At 42.7% G+C, this 19,715-nt stretch overlaps 1 long non-coding RNA gene across 1 annotated transcript; it reads left to right on the forward strand.

Annotated features, from left to right (window-relative positions):
• The first annotated feature begins 2,535 nt into the window (after positions 1 to 2,535).
• LOC121011410 (uncharacterized) lies at positions 2,536 to 3,110 on the forward strand. Its single transcript, XR_005781611.1, has 2 exons — positions 2,536 to 2,568; positions 2,840 to 3,110. It is a non-coding gene; the product is annotated as an uncharacterized LOC121011410 (long non-coding RNA).
• Positions 3,111 to 19,715: the final 16,605 nt, after the last annotated feature.

Genomic DNA, 19,715 nt, shown 5'->3' on the forward strand with positions numbered 1-19,715 from the left:
CCAACATCTAACTTCGGCTCAGGTCATGATCTCACGGTTCTTGAGTTCAAGCCCTGCATTGACACGACAGGGCTCCACACACTGAGTCCTGAGCACTGTCGGTGTGGAGCCCACTTGGGTCTCTCTCTCTCTCTCTCTCTCTCTCTCTCCCCCCCCCCCCCACTGCCCTGTCCCCACTTGTGCGCATGCATGAGCATTCTCTCTCTCAAAATCAATAGAAATTAAATAAACAAAGAAAGAAAGAAGTAAATAAATAAATAAAGAGTGTTGCAGGAGGTGGCAAAGTTGTGGGTCATACATTTATGAAAAGATAATATTCAGCACTCACACACAACAGTGTGTCATTTTCCTGGCACGATGTGGAATACAGGTTGGGACATGCAGTTCGATCCCTAGTTTGAGCTGTGTGCAGGCTTCTGCATCGGTTCGTAGGAAGTAACGCACTCCTACTAATTGTTCTTACAGAGTAACTGTAAACTCTACAAATTATATAATGAAATATTATATGAATGCAATCATAGAAAAGTCAATGGCCAACCCTTCTCTCTACCAAACACCATTCTAAGCCCTTTACAAGTATCGTCTTGTTTCATCCTTATACCCAGGGCATGAGGCAGGACGATCTTCTCTCATTTCAGATGAGGGGGGTGGGACACGGAAGCGCTAGGTGGCTTGCTCAAGGTCATAGAGCTTGTAGGTGCAGAGTTCCATCAGAACCCTAGTCTTGGGGCCTAATATCAACAGTGATGGATACCATGATGGAATGAAGGCTGGCGAGCAGAGAGCCATGGGGAGGGGGGCAGGTGGTGAGCAGGTGGCCTCTCCAGGAATCCCCTCTAGGAATAGAGTCATGCAAAGGTATGGGGGGACCTCCAGGTAGGGAGCGGCCCGGGCTCCTTCAGGGGTGGCTGGTGTGGCTGGAGTGAGGTCAGTGGGGGCAGAGATGGGGCAGATGAGCCCAGAGGACAGGACGGGGCAGATCGCGGTGGCCTCGTGGGGTCTGCCAAGGAGTTTGGATTTTATTGTGAATGTGACGGGAAGCCCTTGAGGGGGGCACTACCATGATCTTTGGAGCTTTGCTAGATTTACCTTCACAGGGTTGGGGACCTAGAGCATACTGTGGGGACCACCCTGGGAATGGGGGCCAGGCAGGCAAAGGGAATCAGTAAAGGGAAGGAGGCGTGAGGCCACAGGCCAAGTGAGGGCCCTTGGCAAACCCAAGCACAGGCCTGGGCCTCTGTCTAGAGGGTGGATGCTTTCTTCAATCAGATCCAGAGAGATCAAGAGTATTGGCATATAAGTGGCCCAAAGGAGCCCTTCATCAGCAGTCGTCGGCATTTACGTGCCCAGCACTTTTGCAGCCTGTCCCTGGACAGACAACCCACACGCTCAACTTCTAGTGCTAAGTAAGAATCTAGAAATCCTGCCCTGCCCAAGCCTACCAGGTTGCAGAGACATCTGGACTTTCTGGAAAGGCATTGTTTCCTTCCCTCCTCGCCACCCCCCCCCCCAATTCATGGGCAGGGAACAAGGGTCCGGGTGCAGCTAAGTGTCTCTGCGTGTTAATAGCTTGTGGGTTGTTGCAGGATCCCATGTGGACCTCGGCATCGGTGACGCGTGGCTGGGAACGGGTAACACGCCCCGTGGTTATCTATCTTGAGACTCCTTCCCACCCTTTGTTCCCCTAGGGAGCCAGGGTGCCTTAGCACAGGAGCAGGAGCAGAAGTGACCTGGAATGACACCTTGCGTTTCTCCTCTCGGCCCCGAGGGCCCCATGCCCTTGGCTCTGCCCGTGTGCTGTGCGTGTCAGTGCGGTTGAGCTGTGGGGCTGTGCTGGCCCCGGGTTCCGAAAGCATCCGTGCCTTGGTGCTTTTCCTGTTCCCTGGCCCTTAGCTGATGCAAACCACCGCGGGGTGCTGACTGGAGGCCTCCAAGCACCCTGCGTCCGCGTTATTACGGCAAACTTAAGAGTAGTAAATAAAAGGAACAAACGAAATAAAAACACAAAATGAAAAAATAATTAAAACAATAACTATTCCATTCATTCTGAGCACCTCATCCAAGATTGCATTAGAAAAAAAACTACAATAAAAACATGCTTTTAATCTGATAGTAAAAAAGCTCAATAAAATAAAAATGAGCTCCATTAATGAAAATAATGGCTCTTACCCCAGCCAGTTAAAATGCTGAGCTTATGCGTTTTGGGGTTTGGGGGAGCTGAGGACGGTTGTTTTCCACGGCTGGTGACAGATTTGCTTCTGTTACGTACAGGAGAGGGCCCCAGCTAATTAGGATGGCTCAATCTGGGATCTTACCTTTTGTGTGAAGCCCAGAGAAATTGGGTAGGAAGACAACAGAGTCCTGGGGAGATGGGCGAGGGGGGAGCTGTGCTCCGTTTAAGATTGGGACTTCAGAAGGCACTAGAATGTGTAGTTGCCGGCGTGCGTGCGTGCGTGTGTTTCCTTTCTCTTTCTCTCTTCACCCCCCCTCCCTCCGCCTCCCTTCTCATTACTTCAATTTGTGTTTGCCCCTTTTAGGAAGCCACTTTAATTTTCTTGCAGATGGCAGGTAAGCCCCACCTCAGACTCTTTTGGATCAACTGGAGGTATAAATAGATAAGTCAACCGTAATAGGACACCTCAGCAAGACCCTCTCCTTCTATTTGTGCTAGAAGAATTGTGTGCTGAGTGGAGCCCGGTACTTGCTCTGGATGGCCCTGCTCAGCACGCCCTTCTCCTAGGGGGGGGGGGGTCCCTTTCCCCACTCCTTTGTAGCCTGTGTTACCAGCCGGAATTGTAATGCCTCGTATATTTCCTTGCTTGGTTCTGAATCCCTTGAGTGGAGCTACAAAAGAAGAAACGCCAGCGTTCACGGTCCACGTCTTGACCTCTGAAGACTTTGCTGGCAGCTGACCTCACAGAGCCCAGGACGGAACTTGTTCAAAGAAACTCTCTGCCCGTTTAATCAACTCCTCTGCTGCCCTCCCAGGGCCCTGATGCTACTACTACAAGAACTTATTTGTTCAAATGAATATTAACATTGTAATTTAGTACCTAATTACGCTTCTCTAGCCGTAACTGGAAATGTGGTATTAAAATCCTTACATGCTCCTTGGCTATCAGCATGTACCTTTGTCAATATCCTGGCATTGCAGAGATTTCTTTAATGTACAATCTCTGGGCTCACGTCTCTCGCTGTCGCTGATCCTCCCCTGTCGGTTGCAGATTTACTCGTTGCTGTTGCAGGTCGCGTTGAGAGCCGCGGTCTTGCTTGAATCAAATAGAGGTGTTCAGCTCCTTCTAAAGAAGTGTGTGCACACGTGGTTTTCACAAGGGCTTCATCTTCTGTCTGCTCGCAGTCCCAGCCACAGAACATAAGGTCTTAGGATTCCGCCGGGGGAAAACCCGCCACCTTCAACCGTCGTGCCTGACCCCGCCACCTTCAACCGTCGTGCCTGACACATAATAAGTGCTCAATAAAGTTTGCTTCTTTAATACTTTTCACCTTGTTTCGTATCTCTAGGCCAGTGGTCCTCAGTTCCGGAGGCATATAAGGAAATGTGTATCTTAAAAAAAAAAAAAAAAAATGGTCGTGCCCGGTGTCATGTCAGAACAATGAAATCTGCGCCTCTCTGGTGAGGGCTTCCAGATGGTTCCGACAAGCAAGAAGGATTGAGATCACTGCCACAGGCACGGCTAACATATGTATGTTCCGAGGAGCCACTGTTTCCGGTAGGATCGGTTCCAGTACAGAGCAGCTATTAGCAAATGGTCACAAACTGAACTTCTGCTTACAACTTTTCTGTGAACTCTTTAGCATCGCCTGGAAGAGCAGTGGCGAAGGAAGGATGCAGGTTTTACAGTGGGAACAATACTTTTGAGGACATCGAGCTATTTCAGAGAAAGACTGTCCTAATAGCCGTTATTTGCGTCTGAAAGAATGTTCGCTGTTCTAACTTCCAAGTATTTTATGCAAGTTCTCCCATCAGGCAAAGCCCCCTGTTGGGAGAGCTGGGTGGACATGTGCACAGCGTGCAGATGGCTCATAACCAGCAGCCCTGCTAGCAAGAGTCAGGAACACATCCAGGGCTTCTGCTTTGGAAACGTCTATTTGCAACCAAGGGAAAAAAGAGAAACACAACAACTGGTATGTCAGTAAGTCACCCTCTAAGAAAACATGTTTTCTGACACCTCCTCCGTGTTCAGAGCTAGCCTTTCTGAGCAAAGAGCACCTGTGTGCTGAGGATCATGGTTAGTCTGGGTGCCATGGACTTCCTGCAGGCTGACCCCCTGCCCCACCAACAATCTTCATCCACGTCCTCAGATGCCCTGGGCAGCCCTCTCGCCATGGCACGTGAAATTCCCAAGCACCGTGGAGTGCCTGGGTGGCTCAGTCGGTTAAGCATCCGATTCTTGATCTCAGCTCAGGCCCTGATCTCAGGGTCATGAGTTCAAGCTCCATGTTGTGCTCTGCAATGGGCGTGAAGCCTACTTTAAATATATATATATATATATATATATATATAATTCCCAAGCACGGAATGTTTCATCCAGCAGTTTTAGCACCAGATCATTAAGTGGATTTGGGTTAAAGGGTCCCATGCATGAGTCCTTGCACAACGTGAGCTGATTCTGTTCAGGACCAGACCGTAGAATCGCCTGGTGAACGTCCCCAAACGACAGTCGGTCTAGGGCCTGGAGTCTGGAGATTCTGATTCTGAGAGGCCCTCCAGTGATTCAGGCATCCTGGATCCCTGGAACCCCGGCTGGAGCACAATGCTGATGAACGCTTGCTTTGGCCCACGAAGGCCAGTGTGACTCCAGAACGTTCCCCTGCTTGCCCCTTATCAAATTGTCCATGTTGTGCACCGTTTTCTCGGTTCCCAACTTGGTGTCGGTGTGTACAGATTTTCTAAAAGTTCTTTGTCTTCATTTTATGTAAATTGTAAATTATAGATCAGCTTTAGTGAACTGTAATTTACCTGAAATTGAATTAAATTTATAATTTATCTGATGTAAGAGCCAACTTTAATGAGTTTTGGTAGATGAATACAGTCACGTATACATTTACCTCCTTAGTCGTAATACAGAACATGTACATCACCCCCTAAAGGTTCCCTTGTGTCTCTTGAAAGCCATTCCCCTTCCCAGCCTTAGACACCAGCAACCACTGTTTGCTTTTCTCTTCCTATAATTTTACCTTTTCTAAAAATTTTACGCAGAATGAATCATGCAGAAGGCAGTCCTTTGTTTCCAGCTTTTTTCACCGGAAATGCGTATCGTCGTGTGTTTGAGATTCAGCTGTTTCTTTTCTTTTTTATTTGCTACTTTGAAAATTATTAATTAATTAATTAGTTTTTAATTGAGCTATGATCGACATCCAACACTATGCCGGTTTCAGACGTATAGATGTCTAGCTCGTGTTTCTTGTCTGTCGATGGCTTGTTCTTTTTTCACGGATGAAGAGCATTCTGTTGTACAGATGTATAACTTATCCATTCACAAACTGATGGACATATGTATTATTTCCGGTTTTATGAAATTATAAACAAATTTGCTATAAACATTCACAGAAAGGTTGCTTTGCAAATACATAAATATCCAGGGATGGGATCACTGGATTGTGGAATACGTGCATCTTTGAATTTAGGAGAAATGTTAAATTATTTCCAAGATGACCATGCCATCTTATACGCCAAGAAGCAATTTATGGGGCTTCCAGTGTTTTCACCACTTGGCTGGCACTTGATTGCTTTTTTTTCTTTCGTGTTAGCCATTTTAATAGGTGTGCAGTGCCTTCTCATTGTGGTTTTAATTTACATTTCTCTGATGATTAACAATAGTGAACATTTGTCCCATGTTTTTATGCCACTTATATGTTTTCTTTGGTGAAGTGTCCATTCAAATACTTTGCTCATGCAAATCTTTTTTTAAAGATTAATCAAAAAAATTTTTTTAATTAATTTTTAAAATTTACATCCAAGTTAGCATCTAGTGAAACAGTGATTTCAGGAGTAGATTCCTTAGTGCCCCTCCCCCATTTAGCCCATCCCTCCCACAAACCCTCCAGTAACTCTATTTGTTCTCCATATTCAAGAGTCCCTTATGTTTTGTCCCCCTCCCTGTTTTTATGTTATTTTTGCTTCCCTTCCTTTATGTTCATCTGTTTTGTCTCTTAAAGTCCTCATACAAGTGAAGTCGTATGATATTTGTCTTTCTGTGACTAATTTTGCTTAACATAACATCCTCCAGTTCCATCCAGGTAGTTGCAAATGGGAAGATTTCATTCTTTTTGATTGCCGAGTAATACTCCATTGTATATGTACACCACATCTTCTTTATCCATTCATCCATCGATGGACATTTGGGCTCTTTTCATACTTTGGCTATTGTTAATAGTGCTGCTATAAACATGGGGGTGCACATGTCCCTTCGAAACAGCACACCTGTATCCCTTGGGTAAATACCTAGTAGTGTGATTGCTGGATCGTAGGGTAGTTCTATTTTTAATTTTTTGAGGAACCTCCATATTGTTTTCCAGAATGGCTACACCAGCTTGCCTTCCCACCAGCAATGCAAAAGAGATCCTCTTTCTCCACATCCTTGCCAACATCTGTTGTTGCCTGAGTTGTTAATGTTAGCCATCCTGACAGGCATGAGGTGGTATCTCATTGTGGTTTTGATTTGTATTTCCCTGATGATGAGTGATGTGGAGCATTTTTTCACGTGTTGGTTGGCCATCCGGATGTCTTCTTTGGAGAAGTGTCTATTCACGTCTTTTGCCCATTTCTTCACTGGATTACTTGTTTTTTGGGTGTTGAGTTTGATAAGTTCTTTATAGATTTTGGATACTAACCCTTTATCTGATATGTCGCTTGCAAATATCTTCTCCCAGTCCATCAGTTGCCTTTTAGTTTTGCTGATTGTTTCCTTCTTGTGCAGAAGTTTTTATTTTGATGAGGTCCCAATAGTTCATTTTTGCTTTTGTTTTCCTTGCCTCCAAAGACGTGTTGAGTAAGAAGTTGGTGCGGCCAAGGTCAAAGAGGTTTTTGCCTGCTTTCTCTTTGAGGATTTTGATGGCTTCCTGTCATAGGTTTAGGTCTTTCATCCATTTCGAGTTTATTTCTGTGTATGGTGTAAGAGAGTGGTCCAGATTCATTTTTCTGCATGTCGCTGTCCAATTTTCCCAGCACCACTTGCTGAAGAGACTGTCTTTATTACATTGGATATTCTTTCCAGCTTTGTCAAAGATTAGTTGCATATGTGCCTTTTTTTTAAGGAAAAAATCAATTTGGGGGACATTGTCATCTTTGCTATGGTTAGTCTTCCAGTGCACAGACACGGCATGCCTCCCCATGTCTTTTACAAAAAAAATTTTTTTTTACATTTTTATTCATTTTTGAGAGACAGAGAATGAGTGGAGGAAGAGCAGAGAGAGAGAGAAGACACAGGATCTGATGCAGACGCCAGGCTCCGAGCTGTCAGCACAGAGCCCAATGTGGGCTCGAACCCACAAACTGTGAGATCACGACCTGAGCCGAAGTCAGACGCTCAACCGACTGAGCCACCCAGCTGCCCCAAGAGATTTTTTTTTAGCTGAAATATTATGAGTTGTCTAGGTATACAGGCAGCAAAAAGATAAATTAGTGTATGTATTCCAATGTTCCGGCCATAGATGTAAGGTGGTCCATCCTTCACTATCGGCATGGTGCTCACTTACCTGCAGGTGAGTGCCTTTTTTTGAGACTAAGGACAGTCTCTTGCTCCTATTTTGCTGAGAATTTGCATCACGGATGCGTGTTGGATCTTGTCAAATGCCTGTCTGTGTCAATTGATATGATCATGTGATTCTTCTCTTTAGCGTGTTCAGACGGTAGATTATGTTGATTGATTTTTGTATGTTGAACCCACATAGTGTATTTAAAAGAAATCCAGGTGTATCATGTTACCTAGTTCTGTTTTTTTATACTGCTGGGGTTATTTGCTAGTATTTTGTTTAAGATTTTTGTTTCTAAATTCATAAGAGATAGTGATTTGTTCATTGCTGTCTTATTTTGTACTGTATTGGAGCATTTTTGGTATGAAGGTAGTACTATGCTCATAAAATGAGTTTAGAAGTGTTTCCTCCTTGGGGAGCCTGGGTGGCTCTGTTGGTTAAACACCTGACTCTTGGTTTCAGCTCAGGTCATGATCTCACGGTTCGTGGGTTTGGGCACAGTTGGTGGGTTCGGGTCCCACATTGGGCTCTGCACGGACAGTGTGGAGCCTGCTTGGGATTCTCTCTCTCCCTCTCTCTCTGCCCCTCTCCTGCTCTCTCTCTCTCTCTCTCTCTCTCTCAAAATAAATGAATAAACATTAAAAAAAGAAGCATTTCCTCCTTTTCTATTTTCTGGGAAAGATTGCATAAAATTTCTGTTAATTCTTCTTTAAATATTTGGTAGAACTTTCCAGTAAACCAACCATTTCTTTTTTCAGGAGATTTATAGTGAAAAATTCAATCTATTCAATAGTTTGAGGACTGGGTGGTTTATCTTGGGTGGTTTCCACTGGGTGGTTTCATCTTGGTTTTGGTAGTTTGTGGTTTTTAAGGAATCAGTCAGTCCATTTCTCCTAAGTTGTAAAATCTATGGGTGTACACTTCTTCACAGTAGTCCACTTGTTCTTTTAGTGACTGTAGGACCTGTTGTACTATCCCATTTCATTCCTGATATTGATGATTTGTGTTTTCTCACATTTTATGTTGGTCAGTCTTGACAGAGGTTTATCATTAAATTAAAAAAATATTTTAATGTTTATTCATTTTTGAGAGAGAGAGAGAAAGAGAGAGAGACAGACAGAGAGACTGAAAACTGAGGAGAGACATAGAGGGAGACACAGAATCTGAAACAGGCTCCAGGCTCTGAGCTGTCAGCACAGAGCCTGAGGTGGGGCTCAAACTCACGAATCCTGAGATCATGACCTGAACCAAAGTTGGATGCTCAACCAAATGAGCCACCCAGGCGCCCCGTCATTAAATTTTTTAAAAGAAATAGCATATCATTTTATTGTTTTTTTCTCTTGTTTCCTGTTTTTAATTTCATTGATGTCTCTGCTCTGATCTTTCTTCCTTTTTTTTTTTTTTTTTTGCTTTGTGTTTACTCTTCCTTTTCGGTTTTCTTGAGGTAGGAACTTTGACATGAGACTTTATTTCTTTTCTAAAGTAATTTAGTGCAGTAAATTTCTCTCTCAGCATTGCTTGAGCTGTGTACCATGTATTTTGATATGTTATATTTTAATTTTTATTCAATTTTATGTTTTGTAAATTTCTCTTTAAGACTTCCTCTTTGACCCATGGAATTTAAAAGTGTATTGTTTAATTTTCAAATGTGGGGTAGAGGGAGAAATGTATTGACTCCTTGAAATAGAAAATTTGCCAGGTTTGCTTTGAAAAGGTAATCTGATATGAGCCTTCATGCACACATTAAGGGTTTTTACCTACCCTTGAGAAATCTACACGAATACAGGAATACCTCTAAGAGAAACACAAGGGAAACATTTGTTTCCTTTGCTTCTTAGACATCTCTTAATTAGGAGCACTAACAAATCCACTCATTCAGTAATTCATTTGTTCAAAACATTCCTCATCGTCTTTCCCAGAGCACAGCACTCTGTACTCATGTATGGGATCTTCCTCCACCCAGAGCTCACAGATCCCTTCACTCACTGTGTTCTTGTGTCTCCCATCCTGAGTTCTTTCCTGTTGGCATAAATTGCCGAAAGTGAATATTCTTATAGGGTATGGACGGTGCAGGTTATGAGATTGTGGTGGTCCTTGGCTATTGATTTGGAGACGTGAATATTAGAACTACATTCACAGCCCAAATACAGCCAATTATTAAGTAAGGTCATGGTTACACCCTTCTTTATTGAAAATGGTTTCTTTTGGCCATAGATATTTAGATAATTGCCTCTGCTTTTCATTTTATGGCATGGTGATGATATTTAGATGATGAAGAGAAGAAAGAGGAGGATGAAGATTCTCTGAGACTCTAAGTTCATGTCCTATTCTATCTATTATCCAACCATCCATCCATCCATCCATCCATCCTTCTATCCATTCTTCTATCCATTCTTCCATCCTTCCATTTATCCATCCATTCATCCACTGATTTTTTATCTATCTGTTCTTGGTCATCACACTTGCCAAGTTCATTATCAATTTAGGATCTTTTCATTTGCTGTTCCTCTTTCTGGAACGCTCTTCCCTTGACTTTTCATGTGACGGTCTCCTTGTCATCTCTTCAGCAAAATCTGTCCTAACCACTCTATCTAAATGAATTCCCTTGAAGTTACCGTCACACCACCTTGTTTCATCTTTTTAGACACTTCTCACTCTTTGAAATTATCTTGTTTCTTTTTATTCACTTTTTTATTTTCAATCTTCCTTGCCAGAATAGAAGTTCCACGAAGGCAGAGACCTTACGTGTCTCGTTTTCCTCTGTGGACCAACATCCACACAGCTGACAATCCATGTGTACAGTTGCTTATTAATTAAATTAATAAATGCTCTTCTCCTGACATCGTAAGGTAGTGATCAAGAGTGCAGGCTCTGCAGCCAATCTGGCTGCATTTAATTGTATGTATGCAAACTTGGAGATAGCATGCCATGACCTTGGGCAAGTCATTTATCGTCTCTGTGTCTCAGTTCCTTCAAGAAATGGAAATGATATAAATAGTATGAGATGAGAACAGCACAGAACTTACAGAATTGTCATTGTCAGGAGGATTAAACAAAGTTAAAACAAAAAAACGTAATGGGGTAAAGTGCTTACAATAGCATCTGGCAACCGTATGCATTAAAAACGAAACACAACGACAACAACAACAGCAACAAATCATCCTCGTCATCATCCCCAAGTTTTGGAAAATAAAATCTAAAAAAACGATAAATACAACAACAACAAAAGAGAACAGTTCTTACCTGGAAACTTTAAGTGTGGTGAATACTTCTGAGGGGCTTTCAAATTCTAGAAAGTAGTTTCAGCCTTTTGACAGTCTGGCCCCCAAAGTTACTGCTAAGTCCAGGATCCCAGCCTTTTAGGGGCCACCTCACTGGTGCCACCTGTATTGTGATGAGTGAGTTGAGGCAAAAAGCGCTCCCCTGTGCACACGCAAGCATTAGCGATAATAATTAACAAGACCCTGGCAGTTCTACCCAGTGATGTGCAAGATCAGGACAAGGCACTCTGTCCGTCGATGGTGGCCCTGTGGAGCAGAAGAGTGGCAGAGCAAGAAGTCAGTACCACCCCGTGCAGAGGCGATCTCCTGGCAGAGCCGGCTGTCACTCACTGTCGCCTGGCCAGCATGCAGTATGTGAGGCCTGTCAGTCTTTCTGGATGGGAAGGTGGGGGCGTGTCTGATCACAAGCTGACTTTCTGCAGGGTGGAGGTGGTGAGCCCCCAGGGGCCCTTGTCCTGAGCGGCGTGCTTGAGCTCCCAGAAGGAGCAAGCTTGGTTGGAGAAGCTCGCTCTCTCCTGGGCTCGCCTAGCATGCCAACCTGGGGCATGAGAGGCCTCCTTTCTATCCTAGATGTTTTGATGGCACGGAGAGAGTCAGCAATGCCTTACTCTGGAGGGCTCGCCAGAGGGAAGGTGGAGGCAGAGGCACAAGCTACTGAAGAGGCGGCCCCGCTCAAAGACTCCTAGCTCCTGGTCAGGAGCCCTAAATTCTTGTCCCAATTCTTCTACCTGCTCACCCTGGGTCCTTGGAAACTCGCACGATCTCACTGTTAGGGGACAATAGCGCCAAGCATCAGCTCTTCCATCCCCCATTGCCCACAGACCCTTCGCCTCTCCCTACCCGTACGCACACATCCAGAACAGGAATTCGGAGGCAGCCTCAGGCAGTTATTCCTTTAGCTTTGGAGACTGCAAGGGCCAATGTTTGGGCCTCAAAATAAATGTAAAGGAGAATTTGTTGGGCTCCAGCCCTCAGTCCTGCAGGGACCAAGGGCAGGTGGCTCCAAGATGGGCCACTTTGGCCTAAGCATTATTTTGAGTGAAATGCAATTAGAACTCAGCAGGTTGAGGAAAAAGCTCTCCTCCTCCTCTTCAATTGCCTTCCTGTACCAGGAAGAGGGGTTTTAACAGGGTTCCTTATTTATCCAGGAAACTTCTATGCAGGATAGAGAAACCTTGATTTTCCAAACATCTCTCCTCTTCCCGCTAATGGTTTTTCTCCTCTTTGCATGCCCGGACCCCGCCTCTCTGCTGAGCTCAGAGAAGCCTCATGTCGTCTGACTATCACGTCTGTGAGGATTTGCCATGTGCCTGAAGCTAAATTTGATTTTCTCCTATTAATCTGTCGCATCTCAATTTGATTCTTGGTCCGGCTGGAAGGATCTCGAAGGGCATAGGTGATTCCTCCTCCCCCACATTCCGAAGGGGAGGAGGTGAGCGCTCTCCCCAGGCAGAGGGTACAAGCTGTGTGGAAGGGACAGGGCCAGCCATTCCTTTCTTCTGGATTCAACAGGTGACAGAACCTCCAGGAAAATTGGGGGACCTCAGAGCGGAGGATCCCTCGGCCTTACTTCCCATGCAGGATCTGTAAAGCAGGAAGCCCAGAGTGGCCCAAACCCTGGCATGAGTTGACTGCAGTGGAGCAGCTCTCCAAGCTTCCTGCTCTTCTCTGGAGGTGTGGGAAGCAGGTACTTTTCCAGAGCCCCAAGAATGGCACAGAAGACAAATAGGGGTGAGTTGGTCTACCTGGGGGGGGGGGGGGGTTTTCACGATCCTGGTGAGGGAGAAGAGGCTACAAAGTATTGAAGCATCATGAACATGACACCAGCCTCCGCACGGGGGATACGGCCATCTTTGCTGACGTTTGAGTGAATGGAAACATTATCGAAGAACAGAACAAAGCCATGTACAGCTCACCAAATGCCCATGCACACAGGCAACCGTAGCCAAGAAACTGCCTGTCTCCCTCTAACCTGATGCCCAGGGAGGAAGAGAAAGGGGAAACCCTGAGAGAGCTGAGTTTGAATATGAATTAACCATTGACTCAGAATTTAGGTCCAAGGTAGGATTAAGTTGAGTTAAGGACAAATAAAGAAAGTTGTTTCTCTGCACACACAGTGTCCTGAAAATGTCGCGCCCATTACACTTCTGTGACTTACCGTGTTCATAGTAAAATGCATCACTTGAGCTGTTGTGAGGCTCAAATTCAACTACAGGAAACTTACTTTATTAAGCAACTCGGAAGGACCACGGCAGAGCCTCGTTGTTGGACGTTGTCAGAGGAGGGCAGGGTGGGTTTCCAGTCTCAAAGTATGTTGGTAATTTTCTGAAGATGCCTAGGTTTGAGGATCAAAGTCACCTGGGGGCATTTTGAAATACCGATGCCTGAGCAACAGCCCATATGGCTCTGTGTCCTATTGTCAACCGTGTCTCAGGGAAGTGTAGTGGCCTGGCAAGGTCAGAAGCCACAGTTTGGAATGAGAGGGGTACAGAGATGGTCACCCCTGAGGAGCAGATGAGATCTTGGCATTGCTGCCCTCTGCCCAAGGTGAAGGCCGACTGTGCGGTATTTAGAGGGAAGCAACCAGGAGTTCAGAGAGAGAAAGGCTTTCTTCCGGCTCCAGGGGAAGAAGTTAGCTTTTCTGGAGAGAGTGAGCTCCCAGTGTGCGTCGAGGCTGATAGGTGGATAGTTTTCAGGACGCCTGGGTGGCTCAGTTGGTTGAGCGACCGACTTCAGCTCAGGACACGATCTCACGGTTGGTGAGTTCGAGCCCCACGTCGGGCTCTGTGCTGACAGCTCGGAGCCTGGAGCCTGCTTCGGATTCTGTGTCTCCCTCTCTCTCTGCCCCTCCCCTACTCACGCTCTGTCTCTCTCTGTCTCAGAAATAAATAAACATTAAAAAAAATTAAAAAAATATTATTTTCTAGCTATGTACTTTGCATGTTGACTTACATTTTGCCAAATGAAAGTTTTATATTTGTACGTGGTGAGATATAACTCCTTTTACTTTTTGAGTAAAAATTAGTTTTTTAAATTTATCTTTTTATTTTAACATAAAATAAATAAGAATACAAGAAAGAGATAAGAATGCAGTTGTACTCTTTCTTAGGAAGACCACATTAACTCCTGGATTGTATGAGCAGCCTTCTAATTTTTTGGTAAGATTTCTTTGTTTCAGTGGATCCTTTTATCTAGTTAAAATTCATTTTTTACCTATGGTTCTAGGATGAGAATCTTTTAAATTTCCGTTTCATATTGATAACCAGTGTTGCCAGCTTTATTTAGTAAATGGTCCATTTTTCCACCTGAATAAAACTCTATTTTTGTTGAATACAAACTTCCTGTAGCTAGGGATCAGATCCTAAATTTTCAGGTAATTTCCATGGATTTATTTGTCTTTTCATAAGTCAATACTATGTTGATCTTTATTACATTGGCTTTCGAGAAGGTTCTGGTAAGTCAAAAGGTAAGTCTCCTCCCAGTTGTCTTTTTTCAATTGTTGGAGCAAGTTTTAGGCAAATTCTTCCATATGAATTCAGGAATTATTTTAACCTTTTGGAATTCTCGCTGGAATTGAGGTAAGTTATAGGTTAATTTTAGAAGAATTGATATGTGGTACATATATATCAATATATATCATATCTATATTGATATATATCATATATATCGATACTTATTTTACATATTGATGTCAATATATGTTAATATCACAAACTGATATATATGATATATTACATATATCTTATATGTTTGACAACGTATTTTCTCATCCAAGAGCATGGTACACTTTTCCAGTGTAACTTATTCTTTAGCGTTTTGTCATTTTTGTTGTATTGTAAGTTGAATAATTTTGATCTAATTCTAGTCTAAGTGCTTAGTGTAGTAAGTAAAGTTGCTACTGACTTTCGCACACTCAGCTTATATATAGTTACCTTACGACTGTCTCTTAGTACTCTTAGGATTTTTTTTTAATGTTTATTTATATATTTTGAAAGAGAAAGAGTGTGCAAGGGGGGAGGGTCAGAGAGAGAGGAAGAAGGAGAATCCCAAACAGGCCCCATGTCGTCAGGGCAGAGCTGGAACGAAACGAAACAGAAGGTCATGACCTGAGCCGAAATCAAGAGTCAGACAAAACACAACTGATTGAGCCATCCAGGCGCCCTAAGAGATTTTTTTTTAATTTTTATTTTTTTTCCCTATATTTATTTTTGAGAAACAGAGTGAGACAAAGCGTGAGTGGGGGAGGGGCAGAGAGAGAGAAGGAGACACAGAATCTGAAAGCGGTCGGCACAGAGCCCGAGGCGGGGCTCGAACCCACAAACTGTGAGATCACGACCTGAGCCGAAGTCGGACGCTCAACCGACTGAGCCACCCAGGTGCCCCAAGAGATTTTTTTTTTTAAGCTGAAATATTATGAGTTGTCTAGGTATACAGGCAGCAAAAAGATAAATTAGTGTATGCATTCCAATGTTTGTTACAATTATTTTAGCTTCTTATTTTGCATTTTCTAGAACTGTCCTATCTAATACGGTAGCTACTTGCCACATTTGACTATTTGAGTTCAAGTTAATAAAATTAAAAATTCCATCACTCATTCACATTAGCCACATTGCAGTCGCTCATTAGTCACATGTGACCAGAGGCTATCATACCAGATAGCACAGTGTGTCGAATATTCCCGTCATTGCAGAAATTTCCACTGGACAACCCTATGCTAGAACATTCGAGAGGGTATGTAATTATTACAGTGGTGACTTCTATGCAACTGTTGATTTTTACAGAAATGTTTTACTATTTTCGTACCTAAAGTAATTCAGTAGTAAAGGAAATACAACTTACATTAATGATGAGATTTTATATGAAAAAATGAGAAAAGATCTATTATCCACTAAAATGGGTAGGCGTGAAGAAATAAGAAATAGGTTACTCTCCTCTGTTGCTGCTGAAAATGTGAAGTGCTACAACTTTTGGGAAGGCAGTCTGGCAACATTTAAAAATAGATATGCCATTCAACCCCGCAATTATCCTCCAGTAGAAGGACTCCATGGAATTGAAAGGGCCAATATGGAAGGACAGACAGATGTACAAAGATATTTATTGCAGTGCTGTTTGCACCGGTAAGAAACAGAAAACAGAGTAGATCTTGCCAACCAGCATGGGCTACGAAAGTGGGTGTGACTGCAGCCCGGGATTAAAAAGGAATTGGAGCTCTATTCGGTGACCCTTGACACTTGCCTCGGAGTGGGGTATGGCTGAACAGCAAAATAAAATGCAGGAAAGTGTGTAAGACATGCCACTTTTATAAATGAAACAAAGGAAAATGCTTCCAATATTACATGTATATGAACAGACGTAAATATGTAAATAGGATTGCAAGGAATTCTTCATATAGGCACGTATAGGATTCTGTGAGTGTGGAGACACTTGTGGGTTGTGAATGCGAGGTTACCTGGTGGAGTGGACGTGAGGGTGTGTCGCGAAGAAGACGAGCAAGGGAGGGGCGGATGTACCGTAATTACTTATGCAAAGTCCATGTGTGTATGTGTGCATGAATAAAGAAAACTTGTAACTGAAAAGATGATTCCAGGGGTTAACAATGGTCATTTCCAGGTTGTGAGACTTCAGAAGACTCTTATGTTTTCTTTGTAATTTTATCTGTTGCTGGAACCTCTACACACAGAGAGCAAATAAAGAGAATTAAAAACAGGGGCGCCTGGATGGCGCAGTCGGTTAAGCGTCCGACTTCAGCCAGGTCACGATCTCGCGGTCCGTGAGTTCGAGCCCCGCGTCGGGCTCTGGGCTGATGGCTCAGACCTGGAGCCTGTTTCCGATTCTGTGTCTCCCTCTCTCTCTGCCCCTCCCCCGTTCATGCTCTGTCTCTCTCTGTCCCAAAAATAAATAAACGTTGAAAAAAAAAAAAAAAAGAGAATTAAAAACAAACTCTTATATTGTGGACCCTCCCTTCAAACAGGTAGCGCAAGGCCCGGCACATCCCGGTGTGCAGAGAAACCAGAAAGACCAAAGGTTGAAAAGAATTGTCTTTTTGCCGTCATTTCTTTGAAATTAGTCTACATTCCAAGGCTAAGTAAATACGTCTTTATTTCCTGCCTTTAAAACATTACATACATCACAGTGTTTAATCCAGTTGAGTAGAGAGTTTTAAAAAATTGTAACTCCAGTGTTTCTTCTCAGATGCATAAAAACTGTTCATTTAATGTATAATTTAAGAATATGTTAATTTTTGAGGGGCGCCTGGGTGGTTCAGTCTGTTAAGCATCAGACTTCTGACTGCGGCTCAGGTCATGACGTCCAGGTCAGCGAGTTCCAGCCCCGCTTCGGGCTCTGTGCTGACGGCTCAGAGCCTGGAGCCTGCTTCGGATTCTGTGTCTCCCTCTCTCTCTGCCCCTCCCCTGCTTGCACCCTGTCTCTCTCTCCAAAATAAATACACATTAAAAAAAATTTAAAAAATTATATATTAAGTTTTGAAAATAAAAAAAAAAGAATCCAGCACTATATTTTTGAACTGCATTCTCTTTCTTGAAAGGTTCTTGTAACGTTTCTTTTTCTTTTGTTTAAACCACACTTGTCACCCACAACAAAATAAATGTACACACCTGCACACGTGGGCACATGCACACGCGCGTGCACACACACACACGCACACACTCCAGATCAAAAATTACTAGTCAAGGGTGTGGGGTAAAAGCAGTTTCCCCTCATTATTTTCTTTTTCTCAACTTCTTCTGGCATTATCAGCAATTTATTTTTCCAGATAAATTTTAAAATCATTTCGTCAAGCTTCATCTCTCTCCCCAAAAAAGATCTGTTAGGATTTTTTTTAGGACTGCAGAAGTTCAGTGCATTATTTGGAAAGAAGTAGCATCTTTAAAATGTTCTGTCTTCTTATCCAGAAACATAAGGTTTGCATTTTTCCTTAAAAAAATCTTACAAGTTTCCTTTATTTCTTTTAAGACTCCTCTTTAAAATTCAGGTTTCCTGAGTGTACTTTACAGACGGCAAAATTCAGCCTTTCCGGTGAACAGTGTTGCAGACTCTGACAAATGTATACCGCTGTGTGACTGTCACCTCAGTCAAGATGAAGAATGTTGACACCACTGCAGAAAATGCCCTTGTTTCTTTGATATCAACCCTTCTCATTCTGATCTTTGGCTTTCTCTTTTTCTCCCAGAATGTCCTATAAATGGAATCCTACAGTGTGCAGCCTTGTGTCTCACTTCAGGCAATGATTTTCAGATTTGTCCATATTTCGTGTGGATCAGGAGTTCATTCAGTTTTATCAACCGAGTGGCCTTCTGTTGTATGGATATACCACAATTTGTTCGTTCACCTGTTGATGTACATCGCAGTTGTTTACATTTTTTTTTTACTACGAATAGAACTCTGTCAACACTTGTGTGGAACTTTTTTGCGCAAACATATGTTCCCATTTTGCCTGGAAATGTCATGCATATGTTTAATATGCTGGGTAAAATACGCTCAGGAAAATATACTGGGTTGTACATGCTGGGCGTATGTTTCATTTTATAAGAAATGACCTGTTTTCCAAAGAGATTGTATCTTTTTTTTTTTTTTTAATTTTCGAAGTATGATTTTTTTTTCTTAAAGAATTGTTTTATTCAGAGCTGGTACTAGATGTTTTCAATAATTTAGTTTTACTATTTATTTATTATTTCCAATTTTTATTAAAGTGTAATTAATATACAATGTCATATATTCATTTCAGGTGTACAACATACTGATTCAACAATGCTATACATTATTTACTCAGTGGTCATTATGATTAACTGTACTATTGATACCCTTAATCTGTTTCACCCATCCCCCCTCTGGTAACCACCAGTTTGTTCTCTATATTTAAGAATCTGCGTTTTTTTTGTTTGTCCCTTTTTCTTTGTTCATTCGTTTTGTTTTTTAAATTCCACTTATGAGTGAAATTATATGGTGTTCGTCTTTCTCTGATTGATTTATTTCACTTAGCATTATACCTTCTAGGTCTATCCACGTTGTTGCAAGATCTCATTCTTTTTTATGGCTGAATAATATTCCATTGCACATATATGCTACATCCTCTTTATCCAATCATCTATTGATGGACACTTGGGTTGCTTCTTATCTTGGCTGTTGTAACTAATCCTGCAACAAACATAGGGGAGCGTATATCTTTTCAAATTAGTGTTTCACTGGATCATATAGTAATTCTATTTTTAATTGCTTAAGTTAACTCCCTACTGTTTTCCACAGTGGCTGCTCCAATTTGGGGTCCCACCAACAGTGCATGAGGATTTCTTTTTTTCAAAGCCTCACCAGCAAGATTGTTTCTTGTTATTTCTCGTTTTGTTGATTCCAGACATTCTGACAGGAGGAAGGCAAATCATTGTGGCTTTGATTTACATTTCCCTGGAGATTAGTGATGTTGAGCATCTTTTCGTGTGTCCGTTGGCCATCTGCATGTCTCCTTTGGAAAAAATGTCTATTCAGGTCCTCTGACCACTAGATCATTATTATTCTTGTTGATTTGAGGGCATTGGGTTGTATAAATTCTTTATACATTTTAGATATTAACCCCTTATCATGTATATCATTTGCAAATCTCTTCTCCCATTCTGTAGATTGCCTTTCTGTTTTGTTGATGGTTTCCCTTGCTGTGGAAAAGCCTTTTATTTGGTGTAGAGCCAATTGTTTATTTTTTGTAACTGT

The sequence above is a fragment of the Herpailurus yagouaroundi genome, unplaced genomic scaffold, assembly GCF_014898765.1.
Source record: "Herpailurus yagouaroundi ecotype Mexico unplaced genomic scaffold, PumYag 194, whole genome shotgun sequence".
NCBI classification, from domain to species: domain Eukaryota; kingdom Metazoa; phylum Chordata; class Mammalia; order Carnivora; family Felidae; genus Herpailurus; species Herpailurus yagouaroundi.